Here is a 24,162-nt window from a genome sequence, read left to right as displayed (position 1 = left end):
GCTGGGTGGTGGCTGCTAAGAATGCCGGGCCCTGCTCCCACTGAGCTCATCCGCGAATACCATGAGTAGCTCACGTTTACCAAGTACCTGGCCTTGGTTGAGCTTGGTGGCCGTGTAGGTCAGACAGGGTGGGATGGAGGTTACTCTTTCTTGGAACAACTTGTGGCTCAGAGAGGTCAAGGAGTTATGTCAAGTGACCCCAGCAAAGAGGTATCAGGGACAGGAGAAAGGATTTAGGTCTTTTGGAAACCTAATTCATTTCCCACTGTACCTTGTTGCCTCTCAAAAATCCTTCCGTTAAAATGAAATAAACCCTTTAGAATGAAATATATTCACAATGAAATATACCCTCGTCTCCAAGTTGGTTGGAAGAGCAGGCATTAGGCTGTATTATGTACTAAGAGTGTGCTTTTTAGAAAAATAAATTTAATTGCAAGCCTCTTGATTCAAATCAAATCCACTGTTTTAAACTTTCAATTATGGTAAGATATAGCTGTAGAGAATGTGCTCTCCATCCTAATTTGAGACCTCAGATGGCAGCTTCTTTTGTACTTCTATCTTTAAAATCCTGCCTCCCCCGCTCCCCCCACCCCAGTCTTGTTATCTTCTCTCCGACTTAGCAAACAAATCTAGTCCAAAAATTAGAACTGACTAAATGCCTAAGGGAAGAAAGGGAAGAGCTCAAAATTGGTGGAGTCTGTTCCCACATGTTCAGACTAATTTAACTTTCTCACATGACAAATTAGAAAGGAAAAGAAAAATTTGCATAGAAGGACAATTAAGAATAAACTAAAGGTGTCACTCATTCCAAAGGAGGACAGGATCCCATAATTTATTTGTACGTGGATGGAGTAAGTCTCTGGCAAGAAGGAGCTCATGGGTGGATGCTTTTGTTCTCGTGTGTCACCCAGCAACTGGGAGCTTAATCACAAAGTGAGCAGCAACCCACAGTGAGCTGTGCCTCGGGCCTCCTCTTCAGCAAGCGGGGTTAACAACCATGTTAGTGTGTCCAGCTCCATGCTGTCTAGCTGATGGAAAATGTGAGAATGCCCAGGGCTTCTGAGAGTACATTCAAGTCTAACAATAGATGATACAGGTAGGTAGGTAGGTAGGTAGGTAGGTAGGTAGGTAGGTAGGTGATAGATGATAGATAGAGGTATAGGTATGGATGATATATAGATACAGATAAAAATGAATCAACGAAAGGCTCCTCAGCAGGGGGATTTATTTGGATGTGCAACCTTCTGGCTCCTCCGCCACTTTCTCGCTCGCTGACCCTGGTAATTTCTAGTAACTATCTCTTTCCTTAAAGCTCCAAGAATACTCAAAAGACTTGTTCTGCAAGTGTAATTACGGGGTAAATTTTTAACGTGCAGGACTTGGTATGCAGTGGCCACTTATTTTTCCAGCTGCCATGGGAAGTTTCTTTCCCTCCTTGGCAAAGAAAAGATGCCTTAAATCATCCAGAGACTCGCCTCTCAAAATGAGCTTTATGAGCACTCAAAGGTCAATGAACCCTAAGTAAAAGCTGGCAAGCTCCCTCCCCGCTCCCTGATGGACTAGAAGAAGAGAGAAGACACACAGGGTGGGGCCTGAAATTGCTGAGCATCTGGTTGTTAAGTATCAGCTATAATTATTTTTTAATAATAAGTAATAGAAATGGACTCTGGTTATTTTAATTAAAAGGAAATGTGGGCATTTATTGCAAGGATTTATGAGAGCACAGAGAATCCTAGGAAAAGCTGAACCTAAAAATTTCATCGAGAGTAGGAACCTCAGCAGCTCTGGGAGTCTGGGTAGCAGGAGCTAAGCATGATGGCCAGTCATATCAATGACTTGCCTGCAAAAAATAAATCTGTTCAAATTATTTTCCTAATGGGCACCTGGGTGGCTTAGCGGTTGGCTAAGGTCATGATCCCAGATCCTGGGATCAAGTCCTGTATCGGGCTCCCCCCGGGAGACTGATTCCCCCTCTGCCTGTGGGTCTCTGCCTCTCTCTTTGTGTCCCTCACGAATGAGTAAATAAAATCTTTTTTAAAAAAGTATTTTCCTATCAGTTTGCTCCACCCAATTCATATTGGTAGATGAAGGCATATGGTTAGCTCCACCTTGACCCAGGCCGGGGACACAAACAGTCGTTATTCTCCTAAAGCGAGCTGCTATTATTTTTTAAAGGCCAAAGAGATGTGGGCAGGCAAAAGCAACAGAGGGCCGCTATGCTTTAGTTTCTGTGTGTACCCCAAAGAAAAGGATATGTCATCCCACGTGCCACTGGGCCCTCCCAAAGTTTTGAGGCCCCAACGCAATGGCACACCCCGTACTCTATTTCCAGGCACTAAAGATTGTCCATAGGAACAAAACTTCCCGGTGCCTACCTCACACATCAAGAACAAGATCACCTAAACCTTCGGAGGCAATAGGGGTGCGGCGTTTGGGCAAGTGAACAGCTCATCACGGTGGAATCAGAGCCATGGCAGGGAAGTGCACTGGCCTGACCTTGACTCCGGGAGGCTCAGGGAGGAGTTGAGGGTGGGTGAGGAGTTGGCATCTATAAGAGAGAATGGGATGTCCGAAGGCAGAGGAGGAGCAGAGGAGGGAGGCTGAAAAGGACTGGGTAGACCAGAAGCAGGGGGGTTTGGGGCAGACTGAGCGCTTGGCCGCAGTCTTAGGCAGAGGGAAGAGCACATGTCTCTGCACCGCCTTTGACGTGGTCCTGGAACCCAGTAGGTGTGTCAGGGCGCCAGTCTTAAGAGGCATCTTAAGAATCTAGCTCTCGGGCATTAAGTGTTTCATTTGCCACCGTAAGCTTCTGCCACGGCCATGAGACCGTGCCCAGCTTGCCTGCTGGTCCAAGGAGGATGAGAGACACGTGGAACAGAGCCTCCAGGCCGATCCACACGACTGCATCTAGAGTAGACCCTGCAGCCAACCCCAGCTGGTGTGTGTTTGCTTATTTAAAGCAGGCTCCACACCCAGCATGGAGCCCAGTGTGGGGCTTGAATGCATGACCCTGAGATCAAGACCTGAGCTGAGATCGAGAGTCAGACACTTAACCGACAGAACCCCCCAGGTGCCCCAGCCAACCCCAGTTTAGGTCGCCAGACCCCAGCTGCCATAGCCTGAGGCAGAATGGCCCCAGCTGACCTCGAGATCCATGAGAATAAATGAAGGCTGGTTTAAGGCATTGAGTTTGGGGGTGGTTTGAAGCAGCATTATTGGGTCAAGGTTTGAGGGATAAAAGGGTGACTAATGAAGAAGCCTAAGAAAGGACTAGAGAGGTAAGCGGAGATCTACTCATGAAGGGCCCTGTAGACCTGAGCTTGAACTCTATCTTAAGGGCAACGGAGGGATCCCTGGGTGGCGCAGCGGTTTGGTGCCTGCCTTTGGCCCAGGGCGCGATCCTGGAGACCTGGGATCGAATCCCACATCAGGCTCCTGATGCATGGAGCCTGCTTCTCCCTCTGCCTGTGTCTCTGCCTCTCTCTCTCTCTCTCTGTGACTATCATAAATAAAAAAAAAAAATTCAAAAAAAAAAAAGGGCAACGGAGTCTATTGAAATGTTTAAGTAGGGAAATTACACCATCAGATTTCCTTTTTACAGAGCTCACTCTGGGGGTTCTGTAAGACTGGCTGGGTTGGGAGGGGAGGAGGCCGGGGGAGGACAGGATGTCCTAGTGTTCTCAGACTAATGGTTTTCTGAAGTGTTTGTCCCATCTTACACACCTTCCAGGAATGGGTGAGAGTCTCACTTGTTCCTCATTTGGTATTGTCAAACTTTTAAATTTTAGTAATTCAAGCAGCTGTTTTTATTATTGAGTTGTGGAAGACCTTTACATATGCTGGATTCTTTGTTGGATTGTATAAGCAAATACTTTCCTCCAGTGTATGGCTTGCCTATTTCTTTCTTTCTTTCTTTTTTCTTTTTCCTATTGACTTTTTCTTTCATGGTCTCGCTAATGAGGAAGAGTTTTAATTTCTATAGATCAGATTTATTAAATTTTTCTTTTATGGCTAATGTTTTCTGCCTTTTCTAAGAAATCCTTGCCTATCTCAAATTAGGGATGATATTCTTCTTTCTTTACGAAGCTTTACAGTTTTAGCTGTTAACTCAAGGTCTCTGATTTATAGTGAACAAATTTTGGAGTGATGTAAGGTGGGGTCAAGATTCATTCCCCAGCCCCATATGGATACCCAGTTATTCTGGCACTTAAAAAACCCCAAAAAAACCAAAAACAATGATTTTCCTTCCCCTGTTAAGTTACTTAGCTCTGATATAAAACTTAATTGACTGTATGTGTGTGGATCTACTTTTGGATTTTATAATCTGTTCTACTGACCTATTTATCAATTTTTACACCAATACAACATTGTCTTAATTACTATAGTGTTATATAGTAAGATTTGAAATCAGGCAATATAAGCCATTCAACTATGTACTTTTTCAAAATTACTTGACTGTCCTAGAACCTTTGCATTTCCATAAAATCTTAGAATTAGCTTGTCAATTTCTACCAAAAAGAAAAAAAAAGGACTTGCTAGGATATGAATTGTAATATTTCTATGGATTAATTTGGGGAGAACTGACACCTGACAGTGTTGAATCTTCTCATCCTTGAACATGAAATATCTATTTATTTAGATCTTTAATATTTCTCAACAGTGTTTTGTAGTTGTCAATATAGAGTTCTTAGATACCTTTCATTAACTTTATTTCATCTTTTTCATCTTTTGGATGCTCTGGTAAGTGATATTGAATTTTTTGGTTTATTTTCTGAGTGTTTGTTGCTCTTTTATATAAATGCCATTGATTTTTGCATATTGATTGACCCAGTATCTTGCAATCTTTCTCATGTTAAATCTTAGGTAACTGGGATAAACTCTACTTGGTAATGATTTATTATATCCTTTCAAAATATTCAATTTCTTTAATATTTTGTTAAGAAATGTTGCAAATAGACACAGAAGGGACATTAATCTGTAATTCTTTCTTTGCAATGTCCTTCTAATGTCCTTAATGTTCATAATTCCTTATTAGAGTTATGTATGATGCATGAATTTTGTTGGAAAGTGTTTCCTCTTCCACTGTTTATTGAAAACGTTTGTGTAATAGGGATATCATTTCTTCCTTAAGTGTTTGATAGAATTTACCAGTGAAGTCACGCGGGCCTGGAGTTTCCTGTGGCAATGCTTTTAATTACAAATCAAATTTCTCTAACAGACATAGAATTATTCATATACTTATTTTGTGAATTTTGTAATTTGTGTCTTTCAAAGAATTTGTCAATTTTGTAAAAGCTCTCTAATTTAGTAACATGAGGTTGTTAGATGTCATCTTGTCTTTTAACAACTGTAGCATCTATAGTATCCCTTCTTTCATTCCAGATACTGGTAATTTGTATTGTCTTTCTTTTTGTCTTGATGAGTCTAGCTAGAGACCTACCCTTTCCATTATTCTTTTCAAAGAAAACGTCTGGTTTTTGTTGATCTTTCTCTATTGTTTGTCTACTTTTTACTTCACTGATTTATATTCTATTATTTCCTTATATTTACTATAATTTGGTCTTTCTAGCTTCTTAAAATAAAAGCTTGTATGATTGATTTTAACCTTTTTTCTTTCCTGATATATGCATTTAGACTGTACATTTTACTCTACTTCATTAGCTGAATCTCACAAATTTCGATATGTTGTAGTTTTATCATCAGGTCAAAACATTTTCTCATTTTTCTCATGATCGCTTCCTTGATTCATGGTTATTTAGAAGTGTGTGGTTTACTTTCAAAATACTTAGATTTTCCAGGGTTTTTCTTGATCTTGATTTTTTATTTTGTTATTGTCAAATACGCATGATTTATGATTGCAATCACATGAAATATATTGAGATGTGTTTTATGGCCCAGGTCATGGTCTATTTGGTGAATGTTCCATGTACATTTGGAAGTAACACATAGTCTTGAAGTTGTTGAGCTGAGTTCAATACAATGCCAATGAGAGTACATTTGTTAATAATCCTCTAGATCTTACTGATTTTTTTTTTGTTTATACATTCTATCCATTCTTGAGGAGGATAAACCTCTCCAACTCTTACTGTGAATTTGTCTATTTCTCCTTTCAATTCTGTCAGTTTTGCATTCATATATTTTGAAGCTTATTAATAGGTAAACACACATTTAGGAATCACATGCCTTCTTAGCGAATTGATTCTTTTGTCATTACATAATATCTCTTTTTATTCCTCATAATTATCCTTGACTTTGATATTAATACACCCACTGCTGTGTCTTTACAACCAATGATTACATGGTTATCATTTTCTACTCTTTCACTTTTAACCTGTATGCATCTTCATGGTCAAAGTGTGTCTCCTATAAACATCATATAATTGGGTCTAATTTTTTGAATCCAAGCTGGCAGTATTGTTCTTTTTGTTAGACTGTCTAATGGCTTTAGATATAACATAATTAGTGATTTGGTTGGATTAAATTCTACCATTCAGCTATTTATTTTCTCTTTGTCCCATGTATGCTCTTTCTTATTTCCCTCTTTTCCTTCATTCTTTTGGGTTAAACAAATGTTTTCTGGCATTCCATTCTACTCTATTTGATTTTCAGCTGTGCCCCTTTGTTTTAATTTTTAGTGGCTGCCCTAGGGACAAAATAAATTTACTTCGGTTATCACAGTCTACCTTGAATTGATTTTATTTGATGTTTTTGGAGATGTTATTTTTCAGTAATCTCTACACCCAATGCAGGGCACGAACTTACAACCCTGAGATCAGGAGTCACGTGCTCTACCATCTGAGCCAGCCAGGTGCCCCCACCCTGAGTTCATTTTATAGCTCTTCATATATAACAACCTTACATAATCTACTTTCATTTACCCCTCTTAATCTTTCGTACTATTGTTGCCATACATTTTGCTTCCACATAGATCATACACCTCACAATGCTTTCCTATTATATTTGGTTTAAGCAGTCAAATGTCTTTTAAAGAAACTAAAAAACAAGAAGAATGTCTATTTTATTTATACTCGACATTTTCTATTTCTGATATTCTTCATATAGATCTGATATCAGATGCAATCATTTTCTTTTTGCCTGGAGAATTTCCTTTAACATTTCTTATGCATGTATACTGGTGATTAATCCAAATTCTCTTATCCAAAAAATATCTTTATTCTACCTTTTTTTAAAAGATTTTATTTATCTATCTATTTATTTATTTATTATTTGACAGATTAAGAAAGAGAGAACGCAAACAAGGGGAGTGGCGGGCAGAGAAAGAGGGAGAAGCAGACTCCCTACTGAGCAGGAAGCCTGATGTGGGGCTGGATCCCAGGGCCCCAGGATCATGGCCTGAGTTGAATGCAGATGCTTAACTGACTGAGCCACTCAGGCACCCCTCTACCTTTGTTCTTATTAAGGCTATTGCTGAATGTAGAATTTCTAGGTTGAACTGTGGATCACATGTCCTTGCTATTTTGTATGTCTAACAATATTTTTGGAGTTTTGGACATTGTGAATGCTATTATGTTGAGTTTGGATTATGTTGTTTTCTTTTTGAAAAATGTTGAGTATTACTTTGGCAAGCATTTAATTTATATGTTGTCCAGGATGAGCCTATTAAGGCTTTTTTATTTTCAAAAAATTTTTATTATTTATTTGAGAGAGAGAGAAACCATGTGCACATGAGGAGGGGAAGAGGCAGAGGCACAAGCAGACTCCCTGCTGAGTAGGCAGTCTGGTTCTGGGGCTTGATCCCAGGACCCTGAGTGAGATCGCAACCCAAGCTGAAGTCAGACAGCTAACAGACTGAGCCAGCCAGGCACCCCCATGGAGGATTTGTAAAGCTTTGTTATGGCGGGTCAAGAATTGTCCATGGGGATTCCTGGGTGGCTCAGAGGTTGAGCATCTGCCTTTGGCTCAGGGTGTCATCCCGATCCAGGGATCGAGTCCCACATCCGGCTCCATGTATGGAGCCTGCTTCTCCCTCTGCCTGTGTCTCTGCCTCTCTCTCTGTATCTCTCATGAATAAATAAAAACTATTAAAAAAATAATTGTCCATGTGCTAGGGCTGGAGTAGTCTTGTTCTTTGGATTGGCCTTTCTGGGGTCTCAACTGAATGCCCAGAGTGTTCAACAGTATAGCCACGCTGTGTGTTGGAATCTCTGTCTTCCATCACTGTAACCTCAAGAGCCTCCATCCAGCTCATGGTCTCTTACCCATTCTCTGCCTAGCCCTTCAGGCACACACACGTGTGCGTGGAGCAGGGCTTTGTGTTGGGCCAAAACTAAAAGAGACCTGCATGAAGATTTCTGAGGCAACTTCTCTGTTCAGTTCTTTCTTCTTTGATACCTTACTTCATGAATTCTGGCCACCTCAGCATCCTGAACTCTTTTGACTTCACATAGTGAGTCTTCTGCTGCCTTTCGGGATCTACTTTCTTGTGCTGCCATTTGCAAAGTGTGCCCTGGCAGGAAGGTAGACTGAATGTGGAGTTCACCTCAGGTGTTTCCTTTGCTTGAGGTTCACCGGCCATGTTGTTTGTAAATCTTTACAAGCCTTGAGTAAAGCTCTTGAAACATATTAGGTGCTTAGTAAGATGTTTTTAAGGAGGAGAGCACCATCAATCTGGCTCACTTAAGTCCTACTTCTGGAAATACCCACAAGGCTATTCAAATAGCCTATCCAAAGAATCAATCTCTACCTCTTCCACCCACTCCCAGTCCCTCCGCCCCCACGGGTAATCAATGTTTTCCTCAGAAGATGCCAAGCAATTTTTTGTACATTTGTGTTACTCAGTTTGTAAAGCTTTGAGCCATCAGAGAACCATCAAAATCACATTCATCCACAGTTAGGATGCGCACTGTTCTCTGGAAGATCTGATATACTTTTTCCAAATCAGCTAAATGCTCTCTGGAAGAATTATGGATGGGGAGAGGAGGCTGTGAACAACCCGGCATAAATCATCATCCAGAATGTATCCTTGAAGCCCTGCATATGGGTTCTCTTATTACCAAGAAAAGAGCGTCTGAGGTTGTTCAAAGAGAGACACTGACGAAAGAAGGAGGCAGCTCCGGTGGGTCTCCTGGGAGGGGAAGACCAGGTTGCAGAGACCCTTGAGCAAAGAAACCCCCCCATAAATGTCTACTGGCTCCTTTAATTCACCTCAAACACCCAGCTCTGCTTTATCTTCCCAGGTCCCATTTTCTGGACCAGTGAACCAAATGAAAGCTAGGCCATTTTCTTTTGTTTCCATCTTGACTGGGAATATCAGGTCCCCAAAGGAGGGATTATTTCAAGACTACTTTGGAAATGATGTTTGGAGATTTCACACTCTGCCATTATTTATCATTCTGCCCTCACAAGTACGTACACTCAGCAACCAAGGCCATACTCCCTTCTCTGAAAGACATGTCATGTGGTTTCATGGCCTAATGACCCCACCCTCGCCCTGGAGACAATGAATGGGTGATTCGGGTTTGGAATTCCGATAGTTTGGCCACCGTAATTTAGATTTCCAATTTAGATTTCCTGTTCACCTACAAGCACCACATTCCCCCTTCCTATATTTTGGTTCAAAAGCACAAGACAAACAAAGGATTGAAAAGTCTTAATGTGTGAGAGTTTTAATTTTCCTCTGAGGGGAAAAAAAAACACAACAAGTTATGATTTCCTTCCAAGCAAACAAACTGTTTTCCATATGTCTCCAAGAGAAAAGTGCTTTTCTGTTATTCTGCACGTTGCACAGATGATTCCAGTGGGGAGGTCCTAGGAAGCAGCACATTTTCTCATGTTGCAGGGAAAATGTGCTTTCCAACTCATGATCTCTATGCTCTAGTAATTGGGTTTAGAGCACCCACTCCAGCTAACTCTGCTTCTGAAAAGGAGCCAGAGAACCAGGAGCAATAGGGTTTGCTTTCTACAAGCTCTGAGGGCCACTGGATGGGGGCCCAGCAAGGCCTCGCCTTGTGGGCCTGAGACAGCAGTGCTCCATGCTCTTGCCCCCGCTCCCAGAGTATTTGGGGTTTGGGGGGGCTATGCACTCTGCAGAAAGGTGGTTCAGAAAGAATTTCTGCAATGTAACTTTCTGGACTCTGGCTCCTGGGGCACCTGTAGCCCCACTCTCAAACCCTGGCCCTTCACATCCTTGCTAGAAAAACAAAGTCTTCGGTACCTGGGCTTGTCATTCCCCTGCTTTCCTACCTTCCATTGTTCCCTCGGTGCTCTTAAGATAAAGTCCATGCTCCTCAGATTTTCTCCCAAGGTGAGTTCTCAGTAACCTAGTTCTGCTGTATCTTTATTCTCATCTGTCATTACTCCCTGTGCAATTCTCTCTCCATCCCTCTCCAGCCCCTGCCTCTTTCTGGCCTCCAGCACACAGAAATGTTGGCAGCCCCTGGAATGTACTAGACTCCTTTGGGTGGGGTGTTGTTCCTGCAGATAGGAATACTACACACATGTTCTGCCTTGATCATTCCTATTCATATGTCAAATCTCAACACAGGATCGCCTCCTCCAGGGGGCTTTCCTTCAAGGTGGGGCCAGTACCTGTCCTCCTTGCTGCCACAGTTTGCTGCACTCCCCATATCATAGTCACTCACTGACAAGGATTTACGGAGCAGCCAAGTGACAGGTGTTGAGGGCACATGGGAAGGAATATGTGACAAGCAGATACTATAACCAAATGAGGAACTTCTGTGTGTAAGAAGGACCAGGAAAGAAGAGGGCATAGAAATGGAAAACAAGGAGGAAAGACTACCTTATCCTATTTTATTCTTTTGTTTTCCCAGTGTTTATTCAGATTCCAGCAGCTAGCACGCAGTGTAAGGTTGGTTTCAGGTGTGGTATCCGGTGCTCTCCCAACTTCCTCTCTACCTCTTCATCTCTCCATTGCAGTGAGTTTCTTGAAAGCAGAGATTTGTGTTTACCACTTCTTTATTTCCCATCGTCCAGTATATATAGGAGGCACTTGCTAAGAGTTTGTGGTATGAAACCTAAACGTTTTCTGTTCCATTTCTGGGCATATTTTAAACTCTGCTGGAAATGGAACATATCAAATCTTTTTCCAAGGAAAGGTAAACTGGGTAGTTAAAGGGGCAAACAACAAAGACACTGGCTCATTTGGGAATCAACCTCCCCCCGAGTGTGCCATACACCTATCGTCATCAGCATGACTGTACAGTGGTTCTAAATCACATCCTTAGATTCTTTGATGATACTATCAAGAGATGTAGACTGATTCCCTTCCCCTTGACTTAGTGACTAGCATCTAACCAAGCGGGATGTTGCAGAAATAAGAAGTGTTCGTTCTGAGGCTGGGTCAGGAGAGACAAAGATACTGCTGCTCCCACCTCTCTCTTCCACCTCCCGGCACCATGTTTTAAGCACACGGCAACCCTTAGAGAGCCCCACGTGGTGAAGAGCTAAAGGCCTCCTGCCAACAGGCAAAGGAGGGACTATCTTGGGAACAAGCCCATTAGTCCCAGTCAGGCCTTCAAATTCATACAACTCTGACCACAACCTTGGTCACAACTTTATGAGACACCATTGGCCACAGCACTTAACCCAGTTGCTCCCAGATTCCTGACCCCCAGAAACCTAAACGTTTGCTTTAAACCATGAGGTTTGGGGATCATTTATTATGCTGTGGTGGATAATTAACATAATTTGTCTGCACTCTTGAATTTATGTAGAAAGAAGAGGGAATTAGCCGGGCCTCCTCTGCAGGGAAAGGCTCTTCCCTTCCAGACAGGAAAGGACTGTGAGTCCAGAAAAGCAGAAGGGTAGGTACTCTCTCATCCTTAGAGAGACTGGGCCTACCTTGGGATCCTGGGTTTCCAGCCTTCTCCATCCCATTCCCTCATGACCCTAAATGGGATGGGGACACAATGTAGGCATCTAATTTATCATGCATGCTTCTTGAAAACTTTTTATGTGCTTCACACTGTTCTAATGAGTTTTGCATGTATTCATTCATTCATTTAAGCCTCGCGATAATGCTACAGAGTACTGTCATTGTCCCGGCTTTACAGATGGAAAAACTGAGGCACTGAGCACTGAACGAACTCGCCAAGCAGGTTTTTAATATCGGAGGAAAGGCCCTAACAGGAAAGAAGGCCTACAGTTTGATGAACATTTTAACAGGCACTTTACTATTATTTCATTTAATCCACAAAACAGATCTACAAGGAGTAGCTCAAAGCCCCATTTTTTTTTTTTTTAAATGGTAACCAAAGCAAGGCCCAGGGAGGTCGAATGACTTACCCATGGTCACACAGGAAGTGGCGGGGCGGGGTCAAAGTCTGGGCCTCGCTGCCTCCAAAGCCCTTTCTTACTCCACACCCAGCCGCCTCCCGGTTCCTACCACTCCCTCCCTCATCTTCAGACGTGGGTTTGGCAAATCCAGAAAAATCGCCCAGGCGCTGGCCAGCTGCCTAAATGGGAAATGAAGTGACAGCCCTGAATTCACACCTCCCCAGGCACCTCCAGGCAGCTGTTATCTGCACCCAAATCTATGCCAACACGCTTTCCCACAAGCCTGGGATAAGAGATGAGTGAGCAAGGCAAGCAGGGAGGAAGCACGATAAGCGAGATGCAGTAAAACCCAGCATTTGTCTTGGAGGCGGGAGTGCAATAAATCCAGAGGCACCTGTGCTGTGACATTCCTAAGGCTGAAGCTATCACTGGGCTTGGCTCTGCTTCCTAGGATGCTGCAGGAAATCAGAGGCGGTGGAGGAAAGCTCTCTCCTGACTGTCAGGCCTCAGGACAAATAGAGAAATGAGTGACATTTGTGCTGTGTGCCTATCCACCTGCCTCTGTCTGGAGAGAACCTGCTTCCCTGCACCTAGCAAGCACTTACTCAGCCATGCTGGCTCCCTCTCCTTCCTCTCCTCCCTCACTTCAAGCTCCATCCCCAGGGTTGGAGACAGTCCTCCCACTTAACATAGACGCCAAGATGGCTTCCTCATGACCTAGATACGGTTAGCGCTCCTGGCATTTCTCTCAGGAAATGATTTGTGACTTTCTCTTGCTACTTGGGATGGATGGCTGGGTTTTGCCATGATGATACAGGGGAAGAAGAGAGCTGTGTGGTTCTACTCTCAAGGGCTTAAGGATCCCCTGGACTGTGAGTCAGAAATACAGCAACTCTGACTCACTGGGCACTCCTGTGATTCTGGGTAAACTGTCTGCTGACCATGCATAGCAGGAGCTGAAAGGAAATCAGCATCTAGAATGGACCCATTAGCCCTGGATTAACAAGAGTTCCAGGCTATCATGAAAAGCATTCCAGGGACACCTGGCTGGCTCAGTAGTTGAAAGCACGTGATTCTTGATCTTGGGGTTGCAAGTTTGAGCCCCATGTTGGGTTACTTTAAAAAAATAAAATTGGGGTGCCTGGGTGGCTCCCCAATGGCTGACTCTTGATTTCGGTTCAAGTCATGATCTCAGGGGCCTGGGATCTGAGCAGGGCTTCTTTGGTCAGTGGAGAGTCTGCTTGAGAATTCTCCCCCTCTCCCCTAGCTCATGTGTGCACGCTCTCTCTCTTTCAATAAATAAAATCTTAAAAGCATTCCAGTGAAGATGTTCAATTTATACTCATCAATCTTTTAAAAATTATTAAAGGGCACCTCAGTGGTTCAGCTGGTTAAGTGTCCAACTCTTGGTTTTGGCTTAGGTCATGATCTCAGGGTTGTGAGATCAAGCCCCAAGTTGGGCTCCGTGCTCAGCAGGGAGTCTACTTAAGGATTCTCTCTCCCCCTTTACTCCTCCCCCTGCTCATGCATTCCTTTTCTCTCTCTCTCTAAAACAAATAAATAAATCTTTAAAAACAGAAAAAATTATTAAGACCCTGGTTACCTCTAACCAACAGAACATAAAATTTTAAATTCCATTGAGAAGGTAACAACATTCTAAAAAGAGAGACGAAGGTAGAACTTTCTACAAAATCAAAAGAGCAATTCCCTTTTTATCCTTCCAGAGACTGGGCCTTTCTTTGAGGTCCTTCAGTCCTTTCCAGAAGCTAGTTTTGTCCATTTTCTTATTTGTATCTGTGGTAGACAGAATTTTGGTGCCTGCCACCTTTGCTCCTGGCATTACAGTTAAGTTATACAGACAAAGTGACATTGCAGTTGTACTTAATGTTGCTAATAGGTTGACTTTATTATTTTTTAATATTTTATTTACTTACTCATGAGAGACACAGAGAGAGGCACAGACAGGAGAAGCGGGCTCTATACACAGAGCCCATGTGGGACTTGATCCTGGGACTCTGGGATCATGCCCTGAGCCGAAGGCAGACGCTCAACTGTTGAGCCATTCAGGTGTCCCTAACCGGTTGACTTTAAAATAGGAAGATTATCCTGGATTAACTGGATGGGCCCCATGTAATCATGAGTCCTTCAAAGTGGAAAAGGATGGGAGAAAGCAAATAAAAAAGATAGGAGAAGGTAAGGTCAGGGAGATTTGAAGAGTAAATCTGCTGCTTCTCAAAGATGGAGGGTCTACATAAGGATGAGCATGAGTGGCCTTCAGGAGCTGAGAGAGACATCCGATTCTGACAGCCAGCTAACAGGGATCTCAGTGTCACAACCTCAAGGATTGGATTCTCCCAACACCCTGAATGAGTCTGAAAGTAAAACCTTCCCTGGAGCCTTCAGACAAGAGCCCAGCTAGCTGACAACCTGATTTTCATCTCACGTCCACTGATCAGAGCCCAGAAGAGCCTGTGTGGACTCCTGAGCTACAGAACTGGGAGACAGTGAGTGCTGGTCTGAGCTGCTGAGGGTTCATTAGACAGCAGTAGAACACTAACAGTATCTAACTGCTTTTATTTTGTGAATATTTTGGTTTGGATTTTTGGTTGGATTTGATTTCACTGCCGAATGGCTGCACATACAAGCCCCCTGCCTCCCTTTGAAGGCCACAATGAGCCATCCTTTGCGATTAGCTGTGATAGTCTTTGCTGAAAAGATCCTTATTTGGTTAGTGAAGGAAAGGTAGGAATGGAGTGGAGGTGACAAAAAGTGGAACGTGTGTATCGGGGGGGATAGATGTTGGGGAGCCCAGTGGAAAGATAGGTTCATTAATTCATTCATTCCGAAAATAGTGATTGAGCATATATTCCATCGCAGGGAATCTTCTAGGTGCTAGATATACTGATGAGTAAGACCAGGTCACTCCGATGTACTCTACGTTTTACAGGAGGGAGACAGATAATGCATGAGTCAACAACTAAGTAAAGAAAATATTCCAGACGGTAGTAAGTCCTTCGGGGAGAAAACCTCCAGTCATATGTGGCTTCCAGAGGAAGTCCCTTTAGAGAAGGCACCCTATTAAAGTCCTCTCAGAGGATGCAATCATTGAACTGAGGCCTGAACGATGAGAAGGGCTTTGTGTCCCAGTGGGGGAACAGTAACCGCAAAGCCCTGAGGCTAGAAAGAACTTGACACATGTGCTGACCAGCGGAGAAAAGGACAGTTTAACAAAGACGTGAGCAGGGGCACCTGGGTGGCTCAGCGGTTGACCGTCTGCCTTTGACTCAGGTCATGATTCTGGGGTCCTGGGATCGAGTCCTAAATCAGGCTCCCCGCAGGGAGCCTCCTTCCTCTGCCTGTGTCTCTGCCTCTCTCTCAGTGTTTCTTGTGAATAAATTAATACAATCTTTAGGAAAGAAAAAAAAAAAAAGATGTGGTGAGCAAGGGGGTAAGCATAACTGAGGCCAGACTGATAGGCAGAGGCCAAATCAACTAGGGCCTTGTAGACCACAGCTAGGAGTTTGGGTTTGGTTTTCTGTACACCAGGCCGCCATTGGAGGTGGAATATAGCAATTGCTTCTAGCCTAGTCTTCCTGCATTCAATCCCTCCTTCCCAATCCCTCCTCCGACCTGGTGCACCAGAGCCACCCTGGCAAAGGGCAGGCCTGGTCATGTCACTCTAACTCTACCAACCACGCCTGACTCCCATAGCCCACAGGGTGAACCCCACGGACTGGACTGAGCAGACCCTCAAGATAAGGCCCCTTCCTGATAACGCAGGCTCATCTCCGGGCATCCCTCATCTCAGCTCCCAGTCAGACCACACTAAACTGTGCCCCTGTCCCTTAAAAAGCCCTACTTTTTTTCCCTCCTTGATGTATCAACACCGAAGGTCACAAGAGGAAAAAGAGGGTTCCCTCGCAGGAAGTTTACTCCAGGGCCATGGACAGAGGTGAAGGTTAGGTTAAGGGAAACAATTGCCCAGTGACCAACAAAAACGGGGAGCTGTCACCAGTTCCTGCAAGTGTCTCTGGAAGCAGGAGGAAGGAGTAGTGATGATAGATCCAGGCAAGATTTGGAGCTTCCAAGAGGGGCCACCCGACAGGAGCTGTGGCCCAGGGAACGTGCAGCTGCTGTCAGAGCCGGGGCAGGCTTGGAGAGAGCAGGGAAGGGGGAGAAGAAATAGTCCATCCTGTTCTAACCTGGCAGTGCCCTGACAGGACCTCCGCTGGCCACAAAACAGAAAACCAGAGGGCAGGGCCGCTCGGTGAGGCAGTAATAGTGGCCAGGCTCCCAGGTCACCGTGAACAGAGGGCAAGGGTCAGATGGCGGAGCGCACAGGCTGGCCCTTCTCTCTACCTGGAATGTCTTCCCCTGCCTTTTCACCTGGCAAAGTTTGGCTTCATAAATACCTTCCCAAACCTACCTCCCCAGAAGGGAAGAGGTGCAGTTACAGTATCCTACTCAAGTCCTTGCAGCATCCAGAAAGTAGCAAAAGATAGAGCAAAAAAAGAGCAACAGTTTTATGCAGATACTGAAAGCTTCCTTTGTTTTAAAGAGAATAATTGGGGGCAGCCCGGGTGGCTCAGTGAGTTAGTGCCGCCTTTGGCCCGGGGCGTGATCCTGGAGACCCGGGATCGAGTCCCACACGTCAGGCTCCCTGCATGGAGCCTGCTTCTCCCTCTGCCTGTGCCTCTGCCTTTCTCTCTGTGTCTCTCATGAATAAATAAATAAAATCTTAAAAAATTAAAAAAAATAAAGAGAACAATTGTTCTGTGCAAGACGCTTCTCTGCACGGGTGAGGAAAGGCATGTGGGATAGCCCTTTTCAGTGCAGCCCTGATGGAAAATCCAAGACTCCTATTTGCTCAACTGGTATCAGCGGCACAGACAGATACCGAAAGCAAGCAGATAGAAAATTAGAGAAGAGACCAACCCTACACATCTGGATACCCAAAAACAAACAAATAATTTAGCTTCCAAGAAATCCAACTGGAGAAGGAGAAACGCATGGTTTAAGATGATAATCGAATCACCATGCCCACGGTGATCTGGGGAATCTGCCTCTCAGAGCCAGAGCCACGAGTGACTCTGGGAGGCGAGAAGAAAGAGAGAGATACCCTGCATAATGAAAGGGCACCACAATGAATAGAAGATAATTCTCTTGGACATGAAATGCAATCAAGTCAAGACCCATATTTTATCTCTGCTGGAGGCAGTCTTATTTGTTAGTAAAGTGCAGGGATAATCAACCATTGTTCCTCCTGCCAAGACTGTCAAAACAAATACAAGCTTCTTCGCTCAGTGCTAAAAATGTCTGAGCCTTTGGAGAACAGCTGGGCAGAAAGCAATCTTGCTCAATTTCAGCACGTTTTCCCCCAAGTATTAGGCTGTCCGAACGCAGCCCACATCAAAGCATTGCAGACACCCACTGCAGGGACAGACCTGTCATGAGAACATGGCCCTATCAAACTCCAGCAAGCAGAACACACAATGAAACCACTTTAAACGTGTCCAACTCCCTGTCTAAAGGAGCAAGGACTTTGAAGCACAGAAAACCTACTCTAAACAAACCATCCTTTGAGTTGCTTTTTATAAATACACAAAAATAATGCTGGTCTGTTTGCAAAATATCGTGTCTTGATAAGGCTCCGGGAGCATTAGAGATGATGTATGATTTCTTGGCTTAGCATACCAAGGTTGCCTAAAGGATATTTCCCCTAAGCATCTGCAGGATGATTCTGCATGCCATGAAGTCAGCTTTTTCTAAAGTATGTCGTCTTTGTTGCTCTGTGAGTTGTTAATTAAGAGGTGTGTCAGGATGTTTGGGGATGCACAGAAGAGTATAGCAACTCAACTGGCTTAAACGATAGGAATATTTATTTTATTAAGTAACAAAATCTGGGCTATATCACATAGGACATGGTGACTGTAGTTAAGAATGCTGGATTTCATATTTGAAAGTTGCTAAGGGAGTAGTTTTTAAAAGTTCTCATTACAAGAAAATAAAGTTTATGCTTGGTGGCAGGTGTTAACGAGATTTATTGTGGTGATAGTTTTGCAACGCTTGTAAATATTGAATCATCATGTTGTGCACCTGCATATAATGTCATATGCCAATTATGCTACAAATTTTGAAATCTATCAATAAACAAACAAGAATCCCAGAGATAGAATAGTTTCAGATGGACTAACCCAGTGACCTAAATGGGTCATCGAAGACTCAAGTTCTTCCTAGCTTACTGCTCTTCCATCCTCATGCTAGGTCCCCTTGTGGTCATAGGATGGCTGCCAGAGTTCCAGGCCTCACATCTAGATACTAAAGGGCTAGAAGAGTAGCCCTCCCTAGGGGAGTGTCCCTATGGGCTTCTCTTTTATAGGTGAGAAAAAGTCTTTGCAGAAGGCCTCTCAGTGGATGCCCCGTCGTGTTTAATTGGTCACAACTGTGTCATATTCCTGTGCCTAAGCTAATCACTAGAAAGATAAATGAGATTGCAATGCAACCATTATGTCTAAACTTATGTCTAAACCTAGGGATAGGGCCACCCTTCCATAACCATTATGAAGGAAGGGTGGACACCCAAGTAAATGTGGGATCCTGCCAGCTAAGATCAAAGGGGAACAACCTGCTGGGGAGGCAACCACCTGCGTCTGTTACAGTTGGGATGCAGGCCAAAATAAGTTTGGCTTAAATGAATGTTTGGCTTAACCAATATGCAGAAAGCTTTTTTGATTGTGGCCTTGGCTATTAAAAATTATTCTGGGGGCACCTGAGTGGCTCAGTTGGTTGTGTTGGACTCTTGGTTTTGGCTCAGCTCATGATCTTAGTGACTGAGATGGAGCCCCGCGACGGGCTCTATGTTTGCTTGGAATCTGCTCGAGATTCTCTCTCCCTCTCCCCCTCCTCACGCTTGCTTTCTCTTTCAAATAAATAAAAGCTTGAAAAAAAAACCCACAAACATTATTCTGAAACCTGCTTTTCTCTGTATTGCGTAAAGTGGAAGGCCACTTTATGGCCTTTATGTGTCTATTACCTAATAGCATCCCTCTTCTCCCACCCTTGAAAACTCCTCCTTTATCCCATCTCAGGATGGCAGGAGTAGGCCTTGACACTGTGTCTATACCGTGGGCTCCTGCCTCCCTGGTCCCAGATGATTGCAACAAAGGTGCACAGTGGACCCTAGCTGGACCGATCAGCCTCTCTTCCCTTGGAATTTGGAATGGGGGCACTATTCTAAGTTTGTGTTCACATCTTTGTGTGATTGGGCCTGTAATATAAAAGCTCCTGAATCAGAAGGTGTTTTTATGCCATTTGAGTTGTAAAGAAAAAGCTGATGCTTGGGAAGGTGACAATGGAAAACACAGAGAGAAGTGGACACGAGTTTTTGCTCTGCAAGATACCTTGAAATGCCCCTTCCCAGGCCTCCATCTAAATCCAGATCCAAGCAAGGTCCGAGGAGTCCTGGCCAGCATTGTGAGAACACGATGTCCCTTCTCAGGGATGACCGAGGCTCCCCCAGCATTGGGAGATCATCCTTAACAACTTTCAGTTCTCATTAAACAGAACACTGTGTATAGAGAGCAGGAGACAATGAGTTATACCTGTCATAAGTCTGTCCCAGAACTGGCTACCAAAGTTGGCTTTGTTTGATGCTAAGTCTTCACTATTGGTTCAGTTTCCAATGCTTTCGTTCTTTTCCCCCAAAAAAAGTGTTTAAAGAGAACACTCAAGAGTACAAATGAGAAGTCGGGGGGAGCACTGTGCGTGGACCGGGGTGGAGAGGGGTGCAGGGAGTGGGGTGACAGGGACAGACCCAGCTCCAGCTATTTGCTCTCCGGAGGCCTCTGGGTTAGCCTTGTCCTCACCACGAACTCTGCAGCGATCACGATGAAACCACCAGGGAGGAAGCAGAGTCTCAGGGCAGCAGGCGGACTCTGTTGGGTTTCACACGCCTAGAAAGCTGTGGAGGGAGATCTTAAGCCCAGGTCTGAGAACTGAAGCTGATGACGTTTCCATTATTCTGTGTTTTATACATTTTTAAAAATTACCTTGTTTGGAGGTCCGGCTGGGTGGATGCTGGCTCACAGACTTTGGACTCTGGCTATTAGGACTTGCGCAGGCGAGGATATTCTGTACATTTGGGGGAAGAGACGGTGATGTGGGACCCATCCTAGCACCAGATCTCTGAAGGGTACTTTTTTTTTTTTAAAGATCTTATGTATTCACTTGACCCAGAGAGAGAGAGAAAGAGAGCAAGCACAAGCAGGGGGAGCAGCAGGCAGAGGAAGAGGGAGAAGCAGGCTCCCTGCTGAGCAGGAAGCCCAATGTGGGGCTCGATCCCAGGACCTCAGCTCATGACCTGGGCCCAAGGCAGACACTTAACCCACTGCACCACCCAGGTGCCCCATTTTTGCAATTTCTAAGTTGAGCAACACTATATCTGCAGGAAATAGCTATTTCTGACACCTTATTTTTGAAGGTGGAAAACCCCAAAGCCAGAGTGCGGTGGGTGATGGGGTGCAAGATCCTTAGCTGGACCCAGAAACACATGGCAGCCCTCTGGTTCCCACTCTCTTAGTAGGGGTGCACTCTCAAGCTGCTGGTTTTTCTTGCGTAATTAAAGCCGATTGGAGTTTTGGAGTTTGGCTTTGCGTTGGTTTTCGTTTCTCTTCCACATACTCCGACTCACGCACTGTCTGCTGCTGTCAACTAGCAACCCTGTTGGAGGAGCCTCAGTCCCACCTGCTGCCAGCCTGTACCAACACCACTCAGACTGGCGTTAGGTAGCTTCAGACAGAACCAGTTGCTTCAGTGTGGTTTGTTCCCCGCATGACTATCATCTACGTTTAGGTCGAACTTTCCAAGCTCTTCCAACCTGACACAGAACACGTATCGCTGCCCGTCTGGACAGGGATATGTTGCAAACCAGAAGCAAAATTTTGCCCTTTCCCGCTGCTGTTCTGTAGGCCTGCTAACTCTGCTCTACCTTTTGAATGTGTTTATCTGGATTTAGAAAGCAGAGGCGTTGACTTGTTTTTCTTAATTACACAAAAATGTTACATGCTTATTTTAACGCATTCCAGGGTTGCATTAAGATGCAGAGAGAGGAAATTTGAATTGGAGTTTTTAACACTGTCAGGAGCCCTTCCTGTAAACCTTGCCAACGTCAAGAACGTCTCAAGGAATGTCAACTACAGGAAAACGCCAATCTGTCAAAATGCCCCGGGAATGGGAGATTCCAGGTTATCTCAGAGTTAACCAGAAAATCCTTTTCGCATAAACCCTTGATGTCAAAAATATTACTGAAAAGTATGAGTCGAGTTTCCTGCCCTAAGCAGCATGGTTTACTCTTAATGCAATTTAATTCTTCTTTGATAGTTGAGGGTTAGGCTGGACCTCGGGCTAAACATTCTGGACCCCAATTCCCATTGTCCAGAAAACAAAACAGGAGATTGAGAAGAATTTGTACTTGACCCTTGGACATGTTTTTGAAGTTCATAAAGTAAGCTTTTTCTTCCACGTATTTTGCTCCTTTTCCCTTGTGTAGAAAAAAAAAAAAAAAAAAAAAAAGCTGGCTAAATGGAGACTTTTGCCTGTATAAATTCCAGTTAAATCGAGATTTTACCATATTTAAATGTTCTCATCTAGGTCCAAGGAAAGATGCAGCTGTGGCCTCAGCCATGAGGAGGGGCCATCCTTCTCTACCTGGCTTCAGACCAGCCGCTGGTGGACTCGGGGGAGAAAGGGGTCCCTCCCCTAGAATGCCCCCTTTCCTCCCCCAGGTAGAGAACAGATGGCAGGGACCCTGCATTTGGGTCATTTCTTCTCAGGTCATTTGTCACTGCCCAGGCCAGGGTTCCTCAACCTTGGCACTACTGACATTTGGGGGGTGGGGAACATTGCTTTGATGGAGGGGCTGTCCTGAGCACTGTAGGAGATTTAGCAGCATTCCTGGCCTCTACCCACTAGAGGCCAATGGCATACCCCCAAGCCCCTCAGTTATGACAACCAAAACTGTTTCCAGTCATTGTCAAATACTCTCTAAGGGACAAAATTGCCCCCTGTTGAAGACTACTGATCTAAATGAAGGCACAATTCTTTTTTTCTTCCCTCCCCTCTTGTCAAGATTATGAGATCTCTTGACCTTGGCAAGTAATTTCATAACATATTTCCTGTGTTCTTTCATGGAGGCACAAAAATAATTCTCTGATGAAAGTAATATTTTGACTTGAATTGTGTGAGGCAGGCCTTGGTAAAATAAAAACTGCAGGTTCTGCATTGTTTCTGGAAGGCAGTAGATTTGTTTTCTGCATCAGGCCTGATTTTGATTTTAAATACTGAATTTTCATACTTTCCTAAATTTCCCTAACAATGACTGTCATCATGGACATCAAGTCAATGCCACAGCCATGGCCTCCTCTGTTGTGCTGTCATCCTCAATTTCATGTGTGTCTACCTCAGAAGTAATCTTACCACTGTTACTGCATCATAATGCTTAATAGATTTTTCATCCATTGGTTTTTCAAATCCATTATTCTCTCTCTCTAGTGGATTATGTTCAAATTTTTATATTCTTAAAGAATATTTAGTAGATTTCAAAAATCTGCTAATTTGGTAAAATTCGGGGGGGGGGGGAGGCTACTTTCATATCCCTGATTTTAAGCCTATGGAGAGTTAGTTTGGCTATAGAAAGAGGTAGAAGAGGGATCCCTGGGTGGCTCAGCGGTTTAACACCTGCCTTTGGCCCAGGGCGTTATCCTGGAGTCCCAGGATTGAGTCCCATGTCAGGTTCCTGGCATGGAGCCTGTTTCTCTCTCCTCCTGTGTCTCTGCCTCTCTCTCTCTATGTCTATCATAAATAAATAATTTTTTTTTTTTAAAGAAAGAGGTAGAAGTTAAACTTTTTTGGATAGGCAGATTTTCTGATTAAGGGAGTTATCCCACATATGCTGATTATCAATTTTCAAACAATATTTTATATTATACGTGTATAGGAACACACAATTTTCCAGATTCATAAGATTTTTGTTTTAGGGTTATTCTTAGAGTGTACAAAACAGGATACAGAGCTATGGGTAATCTCTGACTATATAAAAAATTTCCATGTACAAAGACAGAGCCTAGGATATAAAAATTTAAACAGTTGTATTGTTTCTTGCTAATTTTTTTCCTATAAAAATTTTTCTATAAACTGTTGTTTATATAAATTACCTTTTCAGGTAGCATATTCTCAGAAAGTTCACTAAAAATACAAAAAAAAAAACAAAAAAACAAAAAAACAAACAAGCTCTGAAATGGTGCAATTTTACTCATTGTATCAACCACTGAGAGAACCTCATTATTAAAATTTAGAAAATGTTTTTTTTTTTTCCAGCCTGTTTTTGCTTTGCAAAACTTAGATCACTCTAAACAAACAGTTCTTCACCTGGTTTCTTTTTATCACAGTAAGCAGGGATATAAATATATCTAGTGTATCCAAACTGTCCCCCACTGTGGGACTTGGGATAATTTGCAGTTCTTCATTATTCTATGGCTAATGCCACAGCGAAAAGCTTTACACATAAATCTTTGCACACATGTCTGAGCTGCACTTGCAATGAAAACTTGAAAAGACGAATGCACAGGGTCAAGGGGTATGAATGTTTTAAGATTCAATACACCCGGCCAGATGACCTCCAGAAAGGCTGTGCCCATTTTCAGTCTCTTTATTGGCAAGTCTCTTGAAGGGCTTCCATCTTGTTCTGTCAGCCTCCAGGTCTGTGAAGACATTTCCCATGGGATGTTCTTTAGATATGTCCATGTAATAAGATCCATCTCAAGATATCTGTCGACAGCCCCCTGGGCCCATCTCAAACCATCTGTCAGTGGCAACTCTAATATATTTTGGGAAGATGCTGATGTAGTTGCC

The 24,162-nt window shown here is 43.7% G+C and overlaps 1 protein-coding gene across 1 annotated transcript in view; it reads right to left on the bottom strand.

Moving 5' to 3' along the window:
* LOC112663485 (uncharacterized) overlaps positions 1-24,162 on the bottom strand; it is a 33,893-nt gene that overhangs the window by 5,056 nt on the left and 4,675 nt on the right. The window lies entirely within an intron of this gene.

Source organism: Canis lupus, chromosome 18, assembly GCF_003254725.2.
Source record: "Canis lupus dingo isolate Sandy chromosome 18, ASM325472v2, whole genome shotgun sequence".
NCBI classification, from domain to species: domain Eukaryota; kingdom Metazoa; phylum Chordata; class Mammalia; order Carnivora; family Canidae; genus Canis; species Canis lupus.
Note: the sequence above shows the minus strand (reverse complement) of the source record. Positions and strands in the feature narration are given on the sequence as shown.